General features: G+C 44.7%; 1 protein-coding gene across 13 annotated transcripts in view; it reads left to right on the forward strand.

Annotated features, from left to right (window-relative positions):
• Positions 1-18302, forward strand: part of SVIL (supervillin) — a 334548-nt gene that overhangs the window by 226330 nt on the left and 89916 nt on the right. The gene's annotated exons all lie outside the window — the stretch shown is intronic.

The following is an 18302-nucleotide window of genomic DNA, read 5'->3' on the forward strand; positions in this document are numbered from 1 at the left end:
TCCCTAGTTTTAACCCTTCCCTACTTTTTACTAAATGGGGGGGGGGGGGGGAGGCTTTGGATACACTTTGTTTTTGCCAAATGTTTTTTGCTTTAAAGTAGTATTCCTGGGAAAACCTTATTCAGGCTAACCTGTGTAGGGAAGACCTGTAAATGTAAAATGTAACCTATTTCTAGTATGCTCCAGTCGTGTGATCCGGCTCTGTGGCCAGTGATGCTGCAGGGGAGAGGAGGGAACACCAACCATGGATGGGCCATAGGAGCCTATGGGTGATGTCACCACTCCCAAGCATTACTAGCTGTTGTCCAGCGCTCCCTTCTGTCCCCTACAGCTGACACTAGCGGACACAGGGGAGATCACATGTGAGTGGTCTGAAAATAGGTAAGTATATGCATCTTTTTTGCACAGGTTATGGTTGTTAGGAGCAGGGAGGGGGTATTTTAAAGTGCAGTTAGGTTCTGTCAGCAATCTTACGTAAAGACCATTTTTTTGGCAAAAAAGCAAATATTGGCTATATGTAAATGTATACAGGCAGTCTTTTTTTGTTTTTTGCATGACAGGTCTGTTAGGTCTATGCTTCACACAAGGCATTTTTACAGCATTGCTTTTGCAGAACCAGAACACTAATCCATGGACAGCACTGTTGTGGGCTCCTGCAGCACAGGACTGGTTGTTCTAGTTTTCTGTGCCCCCCCTCTGTCATATAATGGTTTAGGACTTTCAAGTTACAACATGATATCAAGTGATTAATTTTGTCTGCAAACCTGTCGTTTGACAAATATAGAGGCTGCACCTGTTAATCGCCTCTTCTGAAAAGTGCTAGTTTTCTGACTGTCATGCCAATCTTGCGGCTTCTGTGTTTTCAAAGTCATTGGCCCATAATATGCATACAGTTTAGGAGTTGAAACTTTTTCTGCTGCATAGCTTTTCTGGGTCAGTGCCTCATTTAATCTTGAAACCAGGGGATCAACCATGAAACCAGATTTTTTTTTTTTAGAAGGTCAGAACTGGCAGCCAACCTATTTTTTATTTTTTTTCTTAGCCCTTGTACACACGGTCGGACATTGTCCGAAACTTGTTGCATACGATCGTACGTAACGTGACAACGTTATTTCGTTAGGACGGGACTACGTTCAGGCTAGTAGCCAATAGCTTTGGTCTAGGAATTTGATCTGAGCATGCGTGGCACTTTGTCCGATTGGAATTCTCTACACACAATCGGACAAAGTCCGAAAGTTTTATAGCCCAGCTCTAAAACTTTGTCCAGTGGATATTCCGACAGTAACAGTCCGATGGAGCCCACACACAGTCGGATTATCCGACAACATGGTCCGATCGGACATTTTCCGTCGGAATGTCCGACCGTGTGAACAAGGGCTTATGACCATTTTCGTCATATTTGCTCATTATTGGCACATAGTCGCTCTGTTACGTCAGGTTCACTTTAAAGTACCTGCATTTAACACGAAGTTGTCCAGAATGTAATCTCTACCTCTTTGCAGGCCACTCAATGGGGTAGATTTACCAAAGTCAAATAGACTTTGCACTTTGCAAGTGCAGTTTCACTCATTTTCACCAGAGCTTAGTAAACGTGGTAAAGCTTCACTTTGTAATGAATACCGAATCAGGATCAGGTGCAAGAAAAATTACAAAAAAAATGCATTTTTTTGCTTGCATATGATGGATATCAGCAGAGCTTCCCTGCATTTACTAAGCTCTGGGGAAAATTGACGCATCCTCACTTGCAAAGTGCACGGTCCATTTGCCTTTATTAAACTCACCCCATTATGTCTCATGTTTGCTATTCTCAGCTGTTCAGTGTTTGGCCTGCCCTGAATTGCACTGCTTGCTGTAATCTGACTATGAACCAGACTTCCGGATCAAGAATCTGGCCCCTTTCGCACTTTTAGCTCATTGCTATGAAGGTTGGTTTCACTGGGCAGAATTGTGGTGCATAAGGGGCATAGCCTGGTTTTCAAACAGAAATCTTGCTTGATATTTGAATATCATACTGCCCTACAATTTTAAACTCCCCTTGCATTGATGGGGTAAATTGACATGAAGGCTGCAAACCCCAAAAAAATAACTTTAATATATTTACCAGTCCTTAGTTGTAGTGGCTGTATTAATTTTTTTTTTTAATTTTGCATTAAAAAAAATTAAAAAGTCCTTGTTGCAGGTAGCATACTTCAAGTCCCTTCATGTCTACACTCACTTCTCCACTTCAATTATGGAGACGGCTATGGTTTGTCACTAATTTTTCGTTCAGCCCAGTAGGATGAACAAAAAAAAAAAAAAACACGAGCTCGCTGTACTAACTGAGATGTTAGGGCAGTGATCTCCCCACTGTGCTATTATGTTCTGACAGGGGGACTGCCTCCCCCCAGAACATGCCGGTCTGCGCTTGCTGGCTGCAAGCACTGATAGGATACTAATCGGCTGCTGGTTTTCCAGCGTGCCCGCTCGACAGAAGCCAGATGTTAGGCCGACTTTTGCCAGACAGGCTGCTGTACACACTGGCTGAATGTTGGCCAGCTTCTGCTGCCTGTGCGTACCAGCCGTAAGGTATGACTTCAATCATATCTGCCTTTTGATCAGCTCTATTACATGGTGGATTGATTGGAAAGAAAGATAAAAAAATAAAATTTCTGTAATAGACCAAACGGGGACAGAGGCTTTTGGGGGGGAATAGGGACAAGCCTCCTACCCACTCATTATGGCCCATGGAGGAGACTGGGGATTTTGTCTGCTCTCTCCATTGGATCAGAGGATGGAATTAGCACTTTGTCTGCTTCTTTTGGTCAGAGCACGGTAAGATCCCCAATCTTCTCCATGGGCCATAATCAGTGGGTAAGAAGCTTGCCCTCCAAAAGCATTCTGTTCCAGTTTGGCCTGTCAAAGCTTCCAGGTCAACTCACAGAAGCTAACAGGACACAGAATTTCTGGCAAGGTCTAAGTTTATTTTCTGTCCTTGCCAAGAATTTTTTTTAGGCTGAGAAAAAAAACAAAAAACAAATGTAGCCACCACGTCTAATGGCCAATGAGCTGCAGTATATACGTTTTTGGGTTTATATACTTTAAAGTAAAGGACAAGTTTACCTTTTAAAAAAAAAAAAAAAAAAATTCACATCTTTTGGCAGGTAACAAAGTGCATTTGTTTTAAAAAAAAAATTTTTATTGGGAGTCTGCAAAGCATTGCACCCATGATCTGCTATGCAGGGCTCTTGCATACTGTGTAAGCTGTTTGCTCGTACCTCCTGCAAGCATTCAGTTACACACTGACGGGAACTTGCAATGAACTACCGAAGTGCTCAACAGCGCCATGATTGAGAACTACAACCTGACAGCCCCAAAGGCCGTCGGTAGTTGTAGTTTCCCATTCACAGAACACTGTGAGTGACGCGTCTGGGTGGGCAGTGCCCCACTCTGCCATGTCTTTTTTTTTTTAATTGTGGCGGCAGGCACAGGGAGAAAATCCCCATTATGCTGTTAGTGGGATCAAAGGGGAGGGGGTGCAGCGCTAACATGTTATGTTACACCCTGAATACGGATGCAATGTTAGAAAAGATTAACTTCTCGTTTTTAAGGGCTTGTTCACACCAGCCGCTGCATTACAGCAGTTGGTGTGTGGTGTGATCCAGCTGAGATGAGCACAGTGGTGATGTTTCTGTTTATTTTTTTTGTTTATTTTTTTTTTCCTAATTAACTTTGAGATTTTACACAGACATAAAGGTCAGTTGCCAGGTAGTGCAAGGCAGTTGATTGGCTTGCACTGCGCTGTCTAAAAAAAAATAAAAAACTTACAGCACGGTGCCCGCACACCACCACAACGCAGTGCCACGAACTGGTACATAGGAGTCAAGACATTTTGCCTTGTCCTTGTAGTGGGACTGCCCTGGAATAGCTGCCCAACGCAGTCCCGCTGCATCTGATCTAAATATACCTTAAAGTGGGATTCCGCTCTTTTTTTATTTTTTTCTTACCTGTCTCACTGGTGGGTGAGTGCTAGCTTCGATTGGCATCCACGTCCGGCGTTTATTTGACCCCCGGCGCGACGAATCTTTTCTTCAGGATGACTTATAAAAACCTACTCTGGCATTTTCCATTTTAACTGTGGGCGTCTGAAGCCCACAGGCATTTACTTCCTGGTATATGATGACGTCTGGCTCCCAGCATGCTCCGCTCCATCTTGCACATGCTCAGTGAGAGCAGTGACAAGGAAAGAAAAACTCCAGGAAGTTCCCGCCCCGTTGTCAAGGCAACGAAAACCACACAGCACAGAGAACAAAGAATGAATGAAAACTAACCCACAGAAGCAATCACTTGTTTGCTTGCTACCTCGTGTGTAATGGCAGATACAGCTGCCTGCCCACTTTAAAAATGGCAAATTCGTACACGCCCTCGTCACGTGACCGGCGTCCGAACGAAATCTCGCGAGATTTCGCAATTTCAATGTCCCCCATGGATTCTTGGGAAATTTCCCAGGGACCATTGCGAGGACGATAGCCACCCCTACTCCCACGGGAGGAGAACCCGGAAGTCAGCTGAAACATCAGAAATAAAAGGTAAGTAAATAATATTTTTTTTTTTCAGGGTTCGTTTAGGTAAGTATGCTAACTATTGATTTTAATAACATGAACTTTCATTTTTAGGTACCAAACCACTTTAAGGAAAAGTTTGGCTCTTTTGCGCTGTACTTCTAGTATGCTGTTAAGTGGATTGGCTCTGTTTTCTGCCCTGTGTCATATTTTCTTGGTTGTGGAGTACTTGCCACTCACTACATTAAACCTGTCATGGGAGAAATACTTGTGTTGTGTTCCTGGCTTTCTTTAGCAGTTTCCATTTCCATGGCTGTCATGCTAACCCACTGGCTTCCTGAGTAAGTCCGCAACCCTAAACAAGTATGCCAGTTGGGAGTTCGACTTCACAAGCTGCATAATTCTTCCATAGCAGGGACTTGGTAGAAAAGCTAAAGAATCTACATGACAGCCACATAATGATCATTTGCCCAAGGGGGTTATGAATTACACCAGAGTAGTCTGTCATGACCGCTTGCTTTAAAGTAGAAATGGCTATAACTACCTGTTGTCTACTGTTTAAGGCTTAATATACACAGACGTTTTTACAACCTCTCCTGAATGATTTAACTAGACAGATAGTAACTCACGTTCAAAACGTCTGTTTTGCCACGTTTACATGCCACGTTTAGCCGCGTATGCATTTTAGAAGTGTGTGTTTATTTTATTTTTTTTGTTTTTTTTAATACCCAAAAATGAAAAACGCCTGTAAACAAAGCGTGGCTAAATGTGAGTTACTGCGTTTAGAAGTGTTTGGCACTTAAAATGCCTCTAAACTCAGCATCTGAACTCATTTTTTGGTTTCCAAAAAAGGCCTCTAAACTCAACTGCCTAAAAACGACATTAAATTAACCAGTGTACAGTACACATAAGATAACATTGGATGAGTTCAGGGGCAGCTGAAAAAAGCATCCAACTGCCTCTGAACGTCCGTTTACCAGCAGCCGTGTACATTAGGCCTAAAGATGATCTCTATACAAAATGGATATCTTTGTGTTGATGCTGCCAGTGTGAGTCCAATGTGCCATCTTAGATCTGAGAGACTCCCGTGATGAAAAATCACAAACAGAATTTGCAGTTTAGCCCACATTCACAAATGGAAAGATTGGAGTGTCACACTTCTGCAGTGGGATATGGATGGCATTGACCTTTTAGTGAGGAAAATGCAGTGACCAGTATTGGCAATGTCTCTGTGACCTAGGTTTAAATGGCTGAGTGGTCGTCTTTTTAGGAGTAGGTGCACGTCGCTACTCAAAGCAGAGTATTGTTTAATAAGCGCCTTTTGTTGGCTTAATTATATTTATTCTAAAGCAAAGAAACTGGGAAAAAAAACAGATTCTGTTGCATGCTACAAGCACTCGATGCTTATTCTTTTGTAGTCTACTGCAAATTTGTCTTTTTTTTTTTTTTTGCTGTCATGGCATATTGCAAAGTAATGTCACTGGCTATTTGGCATGTCGAATGGAAAAACTATTTATTACAAACTGCATATGTGATTTCCTGCTGTCTCAAAGACTGACGTGGAAGGAAATAGTTGGTACAAAAACATTTGGCTTTGGAGATAAATGGGCACATGGTATTGTGCACTGGAGTCTAACTTATTTGTTGGGAGTCTTTAATCAGTGAATAATTTTATGCCAGTTTATCACTTACCCCCTTTGCATGCTGATGCATAATTTAAAATTGGCATGTATAGACATAATTTCACAGTGGAATTTAGGTTCCATTAAACGGCCCATATTGCTTTCATTAGGCAGAATTTATTGCAGAATCCATAGGCTGTGGCATGTCTATAACTAAGCTACGTTTACAGATGGGGACACTTTGGTACACTTACGGTTGATTGAAACATTGCTTAAGCTTTGATTCACACCAGTGCAACTTCACAGTTACTTTGTGACAATGGAACCGTTCATATTGCCACGACCCATGTTGCAGGAATTTTAAAGAGAGGTTCCTGCACTATTTCTGTACAATTTCATGTGCGACTTGCATTGACATCTGTGTAAATGAAGTCAGAGATGTTGGCAAGTGGCACATGAAATCGCACTGATGCCGCACTGCTGTGAACCAGGGCTCATTCAACTTAAAGACATGAAATTAAAAGCAATTGTCTCAGGCTTGCTTGCCTGCATGCTCTTGGCATTTCATAGAATAAAGATTAAAATGAGTGAAAAGAGAAAAAATTGTATACAAACTTTCTGTAGTGGCCTGGACAGGTTTGTTGGTATGCCTAGAAAACACAAATAATTTGATCATAATGATATTTCAAGCAAACTGCTTTCTGTAATCAAGATCACGTTTTCAAATACGTGTCGGCCTATTTCAGTGGTAAAAAAAAAGGATGGTGTCGTGTGCACCACACTAAACATGGACCAAAGAACGCAAATGACAGAATTGTCTAAGGGACCAGAAAGAAAATTATTGACCAGCATGTCAAATGTAAAGGCTTTACTATAATCTCCAAGAAGCTTAATGTTCCTTTGACAAATATTTTATATAGCATGTAATACATACCCCAGGCAGACTTTTAGTGTACCCAACTAGACATGTATAGTAAAATCAATTCACCTTTTTTTTTTTTTTTTTTTTTTTACTTAATAGAAAAATGTATTTCTCAGTGTAGTCTTATTAGATCTTAAATTGCCTTTAATATTCAATGTTGTGCACAACCCACACGTATCTGCTTTTAAAGTACTCAAATGCATTATAAGCGGCAACCAAATAATTTATGATGCAATAACTAAGTATAATTGTTCAGGTGAAAGGATTGGAGACTTGGCTTTCCCGGAACTGAATTCTGCTTCCTCAGGAGTATAAACCATGCCAATTATTATGCATGCAATTTGTACTGGACCATCATCACTAAAAACATTAAACAAGTAAAGCAGAGTTCGCAGGTCAATAGTATACACATCTCCCCTCTTCAGACTCAGTTGTGGACCATAGACAGGGGCGTTCACACAATCACTACTGTTGCGTTTGCCAGGCAGTACTTCCACCAAGTGCAACCCATTCAAGTGAATGGGGCCTTGCCACAAACTCCCTGCAACCCATGCATTCCAGCACATTGGTGCGGCATCTACAGAGTTGAAACGGGCGGCGAGGAGGCGTCAAATCGCCTTTTCTCTACCCGTCAAACACCTCTGAAAAGCAATCCTAAATTTTGCCTTAGACTTCCTTGGCACTGCTTTGCATATTACCGCTTTGCCAAAAGTACAGAGACCTCAGGAGCAACATAAATGAGGTCAAGCTGCATCTTAATGCAACCATTTGCTTTTCCTCTAGGCAGACCGGTGTTTTGGGGGCTACATATATCCATCTAGCCCTTTCCTTATGGCCCTCTTCCAGCTCAATGGTTTCTGTTGAAATATTTCCAAAACTCAACTAGAACAATGTGTGTTTCTCCTCACTGTTTTATAGGTTAGTGAATACAATTTTAAAATATTCAAACACAGTACTTAGTACTTAGTCTTGCTTTACTCAGATCACAAACTGTCTTCAGTAAAATGTAGACACAACTTGTTGCTCCTGGGGGACCTAGAAAACCCCAATGTCCAAAGCTCATCGGCCCCCTGCTGTGCAACTCCCTTTTGTTTCTTCACAATGATGGGCAACCGCAGTGTCCAATAAGGCAAAGGAGGGCAGACCAGCGCTCAGCTTTGGCAAGTGTTGACCTTTGTATATAGCAGCGCTCAGTTTTTGAGCTCTTGGGGTGCTTGGCATGCTGTATTAAGGTAGATGCCTGCATTATATTTAACACGTTTTAAAGGGTTCTAACCCATCTAAAAACTCACTGCCAGACCCTCTTTTATGCAGCCATAAAAGCTAGTGGCAATATTTGTGGAAATTGAAGCCTCTAAATACCGTTTTTCATATTTCTTTAGGCCAGTCACGTAACTCCTGGCTGCTGCTCTTCTCTGATGTTAGGGCTAGAGCAGGAGCGGCTGATAACCGGATAAGCCTACTATATATACATAGTAAGGTTGATTTACCAAAAGTAGAGACTGTTCTACTTCCACCCAGCTTCCAACAGTGTTCATTTCAATCAACCAGTTGTGTGTGTGACCAAATCTCCTCCTGTTTTTCTGTATTTGCCAGCACATGATTGAGCAATCAAACTGAACACAGGTTCACCCTATTTTCTCAAGTCTGGTACACACCGAGGTTTTTTTTTTTTCATTCAGTCCAGCAGGTTGAGCGAAAAAAACTGCTTTAGACGGAGCCGCTGTACTAACTATGGAAAGTTAGTGCAGTGATCTCCTCCTGCTGAGCTGTTGTGTTCTGACAGGGGGGATGGCCCCCCACCAGAACATTCCAATCGGTCTGAGAGTACTGATCAGAAGTCCGGCTGCTGATTTTCCAGCATGCTCATCCAACAGAATGTGTGTATGTCAGACACTGGCATACACACGGGCCAAATGTCGTCCGTTTTTTTTTTTTTTGTTTTTGGGGAGGGGGGGGGGGGGGTTAAACCGGCCGATGTCTCCTGACATCGTTCGGCCCGTGTGTACCAGGCTTAACAATTACTTTGCAAATTGAACGACCACTACTCTTTCAGTAAACCAACCTCAATGACTTGGATACACACTGGTCCCAGACTGCCCTAATCTTAAAAGCCCATGTACGCAATTCTTTGAACTAGGGCTGGAGACTTTTTCAAACTGGCAAGTGTGGCTGTAAGGATCTGGAAACGTTTTAAAGCAGTATTAAACCAAAAAGCAAAAATGTTATTATATTGCAGCTTACCAGTTCTGTGTTGGCTGCATTATTTTTCTTAGTCTTTCTTTCCTTTTATTTTCACCTGGTTATCCAGCCAGTAAGTCTGTTAATCAAAAGCACAAGCTCTCTTGCAGATGTAGAAGTTGGAGGAATGAGATAAAAGCTGGCCATTGTAAGCACTCCTGTCAGTGGTAAATGGTTTATTTACTTGTGTAAAACCTTTATTCCAAAAGGAAATTATTGCTATTGCTGTGAGCTGTGCTGTGAGCTGTGCTGTGAGCTGGAGTTTGCCTTCAGTTTGTGTATCTAAATGTGCCAGTATATCGAACAGTGCTAATTTTAACATCAAATTTCAATCTAGTTTGTCAGTCTTTTGACTAAAATTCCATTTTAGTTTTAGTCATCTCAATTGTTTAGTCATATTTTAGTAGACTAAAATAGTATTAATTTAGGCGACAAATATTTTAATTATTAACAATGCTGCTGTCCAAATGTGCCCCTGTGCTCCTTCATGCAGAATGGAGGCACTCTAATGCAGGAGATGTTACTGGCCAGATAACCAGGTGTAAAAAACGAATGCAGCCACCACATCTAATGGCTGGTAAGCTGCAATATCTTACATGGTGGGTTTTTGTTTATACCGCTTTAACATTCTAATGCAGATCATACTGAATAAATCTGACTTTTTTTTTTTTTGATTTTGGGTTGTAAATGTATGCACTAGATCTGTATGTATGTATGCACGCACGTCTGAATCTGCCCTCGCTGCAGTCAGAGCTCCGCCCCCAGTATCTGCAGAGGAAAAATTATTCCTTTAATCCCACCCAAATGTTTATGTTCAACACAAGCAGCCTGAGAGATGAGATGTGCAGATTCCTCCGAAACATTTTTTATTTATTTCTTTTAAACACTGGATTTGAAAGCAGAAAATGATCACGTGTCTGTGATGGCTCTGTACCCAATACCGATTTATGAACAAAGAATATTTCTGTGCTCCTGTCGCCAACTAATTTGTAGAAGCAGGGACATTGCGTGTATGTGAAATATCAGCTCTGTGTATGGCTAATGAAGGCTGATTCTCCTATTCTACAGTATGTTAAAAAGGTACCCCCCCCAGTGACAGATCACTGCTCATATAACATCAAAGGGCCTTTGGAGGTCCCATAATGGCTTCCAGGCAGATCTATTCATGGTTATATACCTATGTAGACAGGGAAGCCGCATACTGTTCCTACAGCTGATATCCATATGTAGCGTATTCGTTTTATACAAGATGAAAGTAAATGAAATGCATATGGCCTACAACGCATAATACACTTTTTAGTGGGGTCATTAATGTCCTCAACGTTAAAAAGATTTTACAAGGATCTGAATGCGACTGAAAAACTTGAACTATGCATTGAACTTGAACTCTCCCTCTCTCTCCCCCCCCCCCTCTCTCCCCCCCCCTCTCTCCCCCCCCCCCTCTCTCTCATTCCCCCTCTCTCTCATTCCCCCTCTCTCTCATTCCCCCTCTCTCTCATTCCCCCCTCTCTCTCATTCCCCCCTCTCTCTCATTCCCCCCTCTCTCTCATTCCCCCCTCTCTCTCATTCCCCCCTCTCTCTCATTCCCCCCCTCTCTCTCATTCCCCCCCTCTCTCTCATTCCCCCCCTCTCTCTCATTCCCCCCCTCTCTCTCATTCCCCCCCTCTCTCTCATTCCCCCCCTCTCTCTCATTCCCCCCCTCTCTCTCATTCCCCCCCTCTCTCTCATTCCCCCCCTCTCTCTCATTCCCCCCCTCTCTCTCATTCCCCCCCTCTCTCTCATTCCCCCCCTCTCTCTCATTCCCCCCCTCTCTCTCATTCCCCCCCTCTCTCTCATTCCCCCCCTCTCTCTCATTCCCCCCCTCTCTCTCATTCCCCCCCTCTCTCTCATTCCCCCCCTCTCTCTCATTCCCCCCCTCTCTCTCATTCCCCCCCTCTCTCTCATTCCCCCCCTCTCTCTCATTCCCCCCCTCTCTCTCATTCCCCCCCTCTCTCTCATTCCCCCCCTCTCTCTCATTCCCCCCCTCTCTCTCATTCCCCCCCTCTCTCTCATTCCCCCCCTCTCTCTCATTCCCCCCCTCTCTCTCATTCCCCCCCTCTCTCTCATTCCCCCCCTCTCTCTCATTCCCCCCTCTCTCTCATTCCCCCCTCTCTCTCATTCCCCCCTCTCTCTCATTCCCTCTCTCATTCCCTCTCTCATTCCCTCTCTCATTCCCTCTCTCATTCCCTCTCTCATTCCCTCTCTCATTCCCTCTCTCATTCCCTCTCTCCCTCTCTCTCCCTCCCATTATCTGTCTCTCGACATCGTTTTTTTGTCTCTCCACCCCCCCTTTTTTCCTCCCTCTCTCCACACCTTAGGCCTTATCCTGCCTCTCTCGCTCTCTCTCTCTCTCGCTCTCGCTCTCTCTCGCTCTCGCTCTCTCGCTCTCGCTCTCTCGCTCTCGCTCTCGCTCTCTCGCTCTCTCTCTCGCTCTCGCTCTCGCTCTCTCGCTCTCGCTCTCTCTCTCGCTCTCTCTCTCGCTCTCTCTCTCGCTCTCTCTCTCGCTCTCTCTCGCTCTCTCTCGCTCTCTCTCGCTCTCTCTCGCTCTCGCTCGCTCGCTCTCGCTCTCGCTCTCTCTCTCTCGCTCTCGCTCGCTCGCTCTCTCTCTCGCTCTCTCTCTCGCGCTCTCTCTCGCGCTCTCTCTCGCGCTCTCTCTCGCGCTCTCTCTCGCGCTCTCTCTCGCGCTCTCTCTCGCGCTCTCTCTCGCGCTCTCTCTCGCGCTCTCTCTCTCGCGCTCTCTCTCTCGCGCTCTCTCTCTCGCGCTCTCTCTCTCGCGCTCTCTCTCTCGCGCTCTCTCTCTCGCGCTCTCTCTCTCGCGCTCTCTCTCTCGCGCTCTCTCTCTCGCGCTCTCTCTCTCGCGCTCTCTCTCTCGCGCTCTCTCTCTCGCTCTCTCTCGCTCTCTCTCGCTCTCTCTCGCTCTCTCTCGCTCTCTCTCGCTCTCTCTCGCTCTCTCTCGCGCTCGCTCGCTCGCTCTCGCTCTCTCTCGCGCTCGCTCGCTCGCTCTCTCGCTCTCGCTCGCTCTCTCTCTCTCGCTCTCTCTCGCTCTCTCTCGCGCTCGCTCGCTCTCTCGCTCTCGCTCGCTCTCTCTCTCTCGCTCTCTCTCTCTCTCTCTCTCTCGCTCTCTCGCTCGCGCTCGCTCGCTCTCTCTCGCTCTCTCTCGCTCTCTCTCGCTCTCTCTCGCTCTCTCGCGCTCTCTCTCGCTCTCTCTCGCTCTCTCTCGCTCTCTCGCGCTCTCTCTCGCTCTCTCTCGCTCTCTCTCGCTCTCTCTCGCGCTCGCTCGCTCGCTCTCGCTCGCTCGCTCGCTCTCTCGCTCTCGCTCGCTCTCTCTCTCTCGCTCTCTCTCGCTCTCTCTCGCGCTCGCTCGCTCGCTCTCTCGCTCTCGCTCGCTCTCTCTCTCTCGCTCTCTCTCTCGCTCTCTCGCTCGCGCTCGCTCGCTCTCTCTCGCTCTCTCTCGCTCTCTCTCGCTCTCTCTCGCTCTCTCTCGCTCTCTCGCGCTCTCTCGCGCTCTCTCGCGCTCTCTCTCGCTCTCTCTCGCTCTCTCTCGCTCTCTCGCGCTCTCTCTCGCTCTCTCTCTCTCGCTCTCTCTCTCGCTCTCTCTCTCGCTCTCTCTCGCGCTCTCTCTCGCGCTCTCTCTCGCTCTCTCTCTCGCTCTCTCTCTCGCTCTCTCTCTCGCTCTCTCTCTCGCTCTCTCTCTCGCTCTCTCTCTCGCTCGCTCGCTCGCTCTCTCTCTCGCTCTCTCTCTCGCTCTCTCGCTCGCTCTCGCTCTCGCTCTCTCGCTCGCTCTCGCTCTCGCTCTCGCTCTCGCTCTCGCTCTCGCTCTCTCTCGCTCTCTCTATACCTTAGGCCTTCTATCTATACATACACACTCCTTCTCATTTCCTCTCCCATTATCACCCACCAAATATGAATCTATTACTTTTCCTCTGTGAAGTAGGGTACCATTTGAAGCTAGCAGAAGCACACCTGGAAATAATTCTACTGCTGGCTCAGAGACCTGTAAAAAATGTTTTTCATGTAAGCAGAAAGTTTGGAGCATACAATCAGGAGGCATGCATTGCTTAAACACCTCATTTAGATGTAAAAACAGTCGTGGATTGGGTGTATTGTCCGCTTGGGGCTATAAGTTATGATAAGCTAGGCATCCTGGGACATTCCACTGATATTGTACAAGAATGTCTTCAAAATTTCTCAGGTAACTCTGTAGACTTGTCTTCTACCAAGTCAGTTAAATTGTCAATCCATAAAGATAGCTTTTCACATTTTGTAAGTTTATGGCCTTTTCTTTATAAAAGGTACATTTTTGCCTCACTGTACTGTATCTATGGGGCAGTGTTGCCATAGTTTGGTATAAAAAAAGACACAAGTCAATCTAGTTCAACCAATAAAAGGGGGGGGGGGGGGGATCTTATAATCCTATATACACAATCCTATACCCACAGTTGATCCATAGAAAGGCAAAAAAAACAGAAAAGCATGATCCAATTTGCGACAGCAGGGAAAAAAATTCCTTCCTGATCCCCCAAGAGGCAATTGGATAGTCCTGGATCAACTTTACCTATAAACGTTGGTACCCAGTTATATTATGTACATTTGGGAATGAATTCAGAACTTGTTTAAAGCAATCTACTGAGTTGAACAGAACCGGCTCTTGAGGGAGTCCCATATTTTCACAGCCCTTACTGTGAAGAAGCCTTTCCTTATTTGAGGATTAAATTCCTCCAGAGTGCCCCCTTGTCCTCTGTGATGACCTTAAAGTGAATAACTCAAAACCAAGTTCGCTATTTGGACCACCTATGTCTTCATACACATTGATCATAATGCCCCAGATGGTCTTACTAATGATTTGTACAGGGGTAAAATGATGCGTCTCTCTCTAGAGTCCATACCTCTCAATATAAGAAATAATTTTGCAAACCGCAGCTTGGCATTGCATGCTAATATGCTGTAGATCGGCCAAGCTTGACATTGCATGCTAATAAGTTTTGATCTACCCAAACCCCCAGATCCTTCTCCACCATTGATTCCCCTAGTTGTACTTCCCCCCTAGTATGTATGATGCATGCATATTCTTGGCCCCCCAAGTGCATAACTCTACATTTATCAACATTAAACCTCATTTGCTACATAGTTTCACAATTAAGCCGTGCATTGAGGCCCACTTGGAAGCTGGGGGACATCCTGTAAGTACGTTATTCCACTGTATAGCTTGGTGTCCTCTACAAAGACTGAAATGTCACACTAGCAGAGGAAGTGTAATAGGACTACAAAATATCCTCCTTTTCTAAAACTTGAAGGGGTGTTCTGTGGTTCAGAGCTGAACTCTGGATGAATAGTTCACTGGACAATACTGGCTTTTCAGCAGGATAAACAGGTGTTTTTTGCACTGATGTAACAGATTTAACTAAACTTTTTTTCTTTTTTTTTTTTTAAAGTGAAAATGAATAGACCTAAATGTCACAGATAACATAAATTAAGGGCTGTCTGTGCACAATCTGGTCTGTGGAGGTTCGGAATGGAGAGCAGGATGCTGGTGTATTGTAACATAGTTAAGGTGTTTTTTTAATTTATTTTTTGTTTTTTATATTTGATCGTTCCTACAACCTCCCCCCAAAAATCCCACTCCTTAAAAACGAACATCAGGAGGAACTTTCAAACACAAGATTGTCTCATGATCTGGATACATAAGCTGGCCATACACTAGCAGAATTGAGGCAAATCTGAGTATTGCATCTAGAAATGGAATTAAGGCCACAGTTGGCAATATTTATGTGCAATTGGACTTCTCATTGGAACTTTATTTGGCTAGCTAGGAAATATGGCCCCTATTTAAATGGTAGAATTGTGTGGTAGAAAAGTATGCTATTGGGACCAGGGCTGGGACAAAGGGTGAGCAGGAGGGACAGTTGCCCGGGGCACATCAGAGCAAGGTGACAGTAGTGAACCCATTTCTACAGCATGCATTAACAATGGGTTAGGGGGCGCAGTTCTGCTTCCTTGCTCTGGGCGATAGACAAATGTGTCCCGACACGAATTGGGACCTAAAGTTCCATAGTTGGTGGAGAATTACTCATTACCTAATACTATGTTCATATTGTTTCACTCTGAGCTGACTTGGTTTCTGAGCTAACCTGTTGAGTGTTAAAGGATAATTTTGATTGCACCTTCCTGTTAAGTAATATTGACTCTCTCCAGAAATGGTATGTTTAAGAACCTTTTTCCCCAAACGTTTGGCTTACATCAGCTGAGATGAGATTATGGTTAGGTTAACATTGCAACAATGCTTGTTTTATTTTTAAGTGCTAGTTCACACCAGATGCAGTATAGTGTGCTTTCTTCTGCACTAAAAATACATGCAGTGCTTTTTATGTATTCTAATGGCTCTAGTTTACACCAGTGCAGTCAGTTTCTGGTGCAGAAAAAAAGAGCGTGCTGCAATTTTTTTTCTGCACAGAACTGGACTGAAACCTAGCAAATTGTACCAAAATGCATGAACTGCTCTGGAACTGCGTGTGGTGTGAACTGTTAGCAAAAACTGATCTGGGGCGTATGAGTGCGTTTTTGTGGTGTGAACTGGCCCTAAAAATGCCTGCACTTCTGCACTAAAAATGCATGCACAGTGTTTTCCATGTATTCCAATGGCTCTAGTTCATACCAGTGCAGAAACTGACTGGAACTGACTGCATTGGTGTGAATTAGAGCCATTGGAATACATGGAAAACACTGCATGCATTTTTAGTGCAGAAAACACGCGGAACTACATCTGGTGTGAACTGGCCCTAATTGAGGAGAAACGCGTGAAAACCTAATCCACATGATTGCTAGAGAATTAAAGCAAGCTTTTATTGAAGTAACAAATATACCCCTGCTCATGTTGCTGAACCCTCCTATCCTTCGACGACAGAGCCACCTTGACCCCAACTTAGATCTGCAATTGTGACCAGATATCACAATAATCCATTTGAGGACATAAAGGTTTGGTAGGTTGAGAGTGAACTTAAATGCACTGGTGGCTGTGACAGTTATCACCAGAGATGTGCCTTGAAGTTGGCACTCACTGCACATGGGCTAGCAGGCACAAAGGAAATATCAAACCTATTAAAGTAGCTGTAAACAATCACTGTGTAATACTCATTCAGTTTACAATAGAAATTAAAGGGGTTGTAAAGGTAAAAGTTTTTTGACCTCAATGCATTCTATGCATTAAGGTGAAAAAACATCAGACAATACCGCCCCCCCCCCCCCCCGTTTTACTTACCTAACCCCTCGAAAGTCCCGTGCTCCCCCCCGACATCCTCTTTGCCGCTCACCCTGGCCGTTGATTGGCTAGAGTAGATGGATTGAAAGCAGCGCAGCCATTGGCTCGCGCTGCTGTCAATTACATCCCATGACTCAACGCTCTGGGGGGCGGGGCCGAGTGATACAGTGAACGGCTACGGCCGCTGCTGTATCATGGGAGCGAGCCCGCAAGCACTCCACAACTTCATGCGAGCTCCTTCGCATAGTGTGGAGTCCTTGCGGGAGGAAGCAGAGACAGCCGCCGAGGGACCCCAGAAGAGCAGGTTCGGGGCCACTCTGCAAAACGAGCTGCACAGTGGAGGTAAGTATAACATATTTGTTAATAAAAAAAAAAAAAATGCCTTTAGTTATCCTTTAAAGTAAAACTATTTTGTATAGACATTAGACATGCACTTTTTTTTTTTTTGTGATCACATTCCCTCTGTTCTCGGCTGCATAAGAGCTGGGGGAGGAGAAGTATCAGCACACAGCTTCCCAGTGAATGCCTGTGGCGGGGGGAGACACACACGCATGCGCGTGTCGGGACAAGTCTGCTCATTGGATGAGAACAGGCTGAGTTCCCAGCACAGCTAGAGAACTGAATCGGTGTGCTCTTCTGCATAGTGCGGTCAGTTTTTAGTAGGAAAGCAGAGAGACTGGCAGGAACACCAGACATTTCACACAAAGGAAGCAATACGAAGAACAGATTACTTTTTCATACAAGTACATGGTACAGCAGGCACCTATCAAGAATATGAAATGTTGGGTTTACATATTCTTTAAAATTGTATTCAGTAGTGTTTCTTTTATGTGATGTCTAACTTTTTTTTGTAAACTGTCAAAGTGTAACTCCCATTTGGTGGTAAAAAAAAATATATAGCATATACAATTGCGAAACAAACCATATTGTAACTTGTATTAAAAACTGTTTCTTTTTAATCCACAATTGCTGTAGTTTTCTGTAAAAGGCAATGTAATATGGCACAGAATGTGCACAGAATACCCCCCAGAAACATAATTTCCTGCTTGTGCAATTGGCTCTCACATTTTCCCAGAAGTCTACCCAAAGATGTCAGTTTTCAGGCATCCCCTGCAATAAAAAGTCTTTCCTTCATTGATGGGCACAGCTCCTTTAAATTTTGACCTTAGGGTTATATCGCCACCTTCAGGAGAGGACTAGGCAGAACATGTGAAACATGTAAAAACAGCAAAACTTCCCTGGGACCGCCCAGGGGTGGTCCCACTGTCTATAACCCCTCACTCTCTGCTTCCTGCGGCTCAGTTTTTTTTTTCTGCCTAGTGTAGAAGGGCTCCCTGAGGGGACCATTGGTCCTGGGAATTTTTTCATTTTATTTTTTTTTTCCTGCAATTTTGATCCTGTGATCTACAATCAACAGCCGGGCTGGGTGATAATATAGATCCTTGTAGTCTCCCCAGCCTGGCCATTGAGCGTGAGTAGACCCTAGCTATGCGCTGGGTCGGCCACGACACGCCCCTTTCTGATCCAGGGGCGGCCGTGAGCTATATGCTCCGCGGGGCACACTTATGACCGGACTACTGCTGTCCGTGTGCCATGGCCTACAGCCACCCCATACTGCTCGGGTGATGGGTCTGTGGTGGAATGCATCCAGCAGTCCCGACAGGAGGGGTAAGTACGGCTCCACC

The sequence above is a fragment of the Lithobates pipiens genome, unplaced genomic scaffold (genome assembly GCF_037356315.1).
Source record: "Lithobates pipiens isolate NorthernLeopardFrog02 unplaced genomic scaffold, aLitPip1_a1.2 Scaffold_19, whole genome shotgun sequence".
NCBI lineage: Eukaryota > Metazoa > Chordata > Amphibia > Anura > Ranidae > Lithobates > Lithobates pipiens.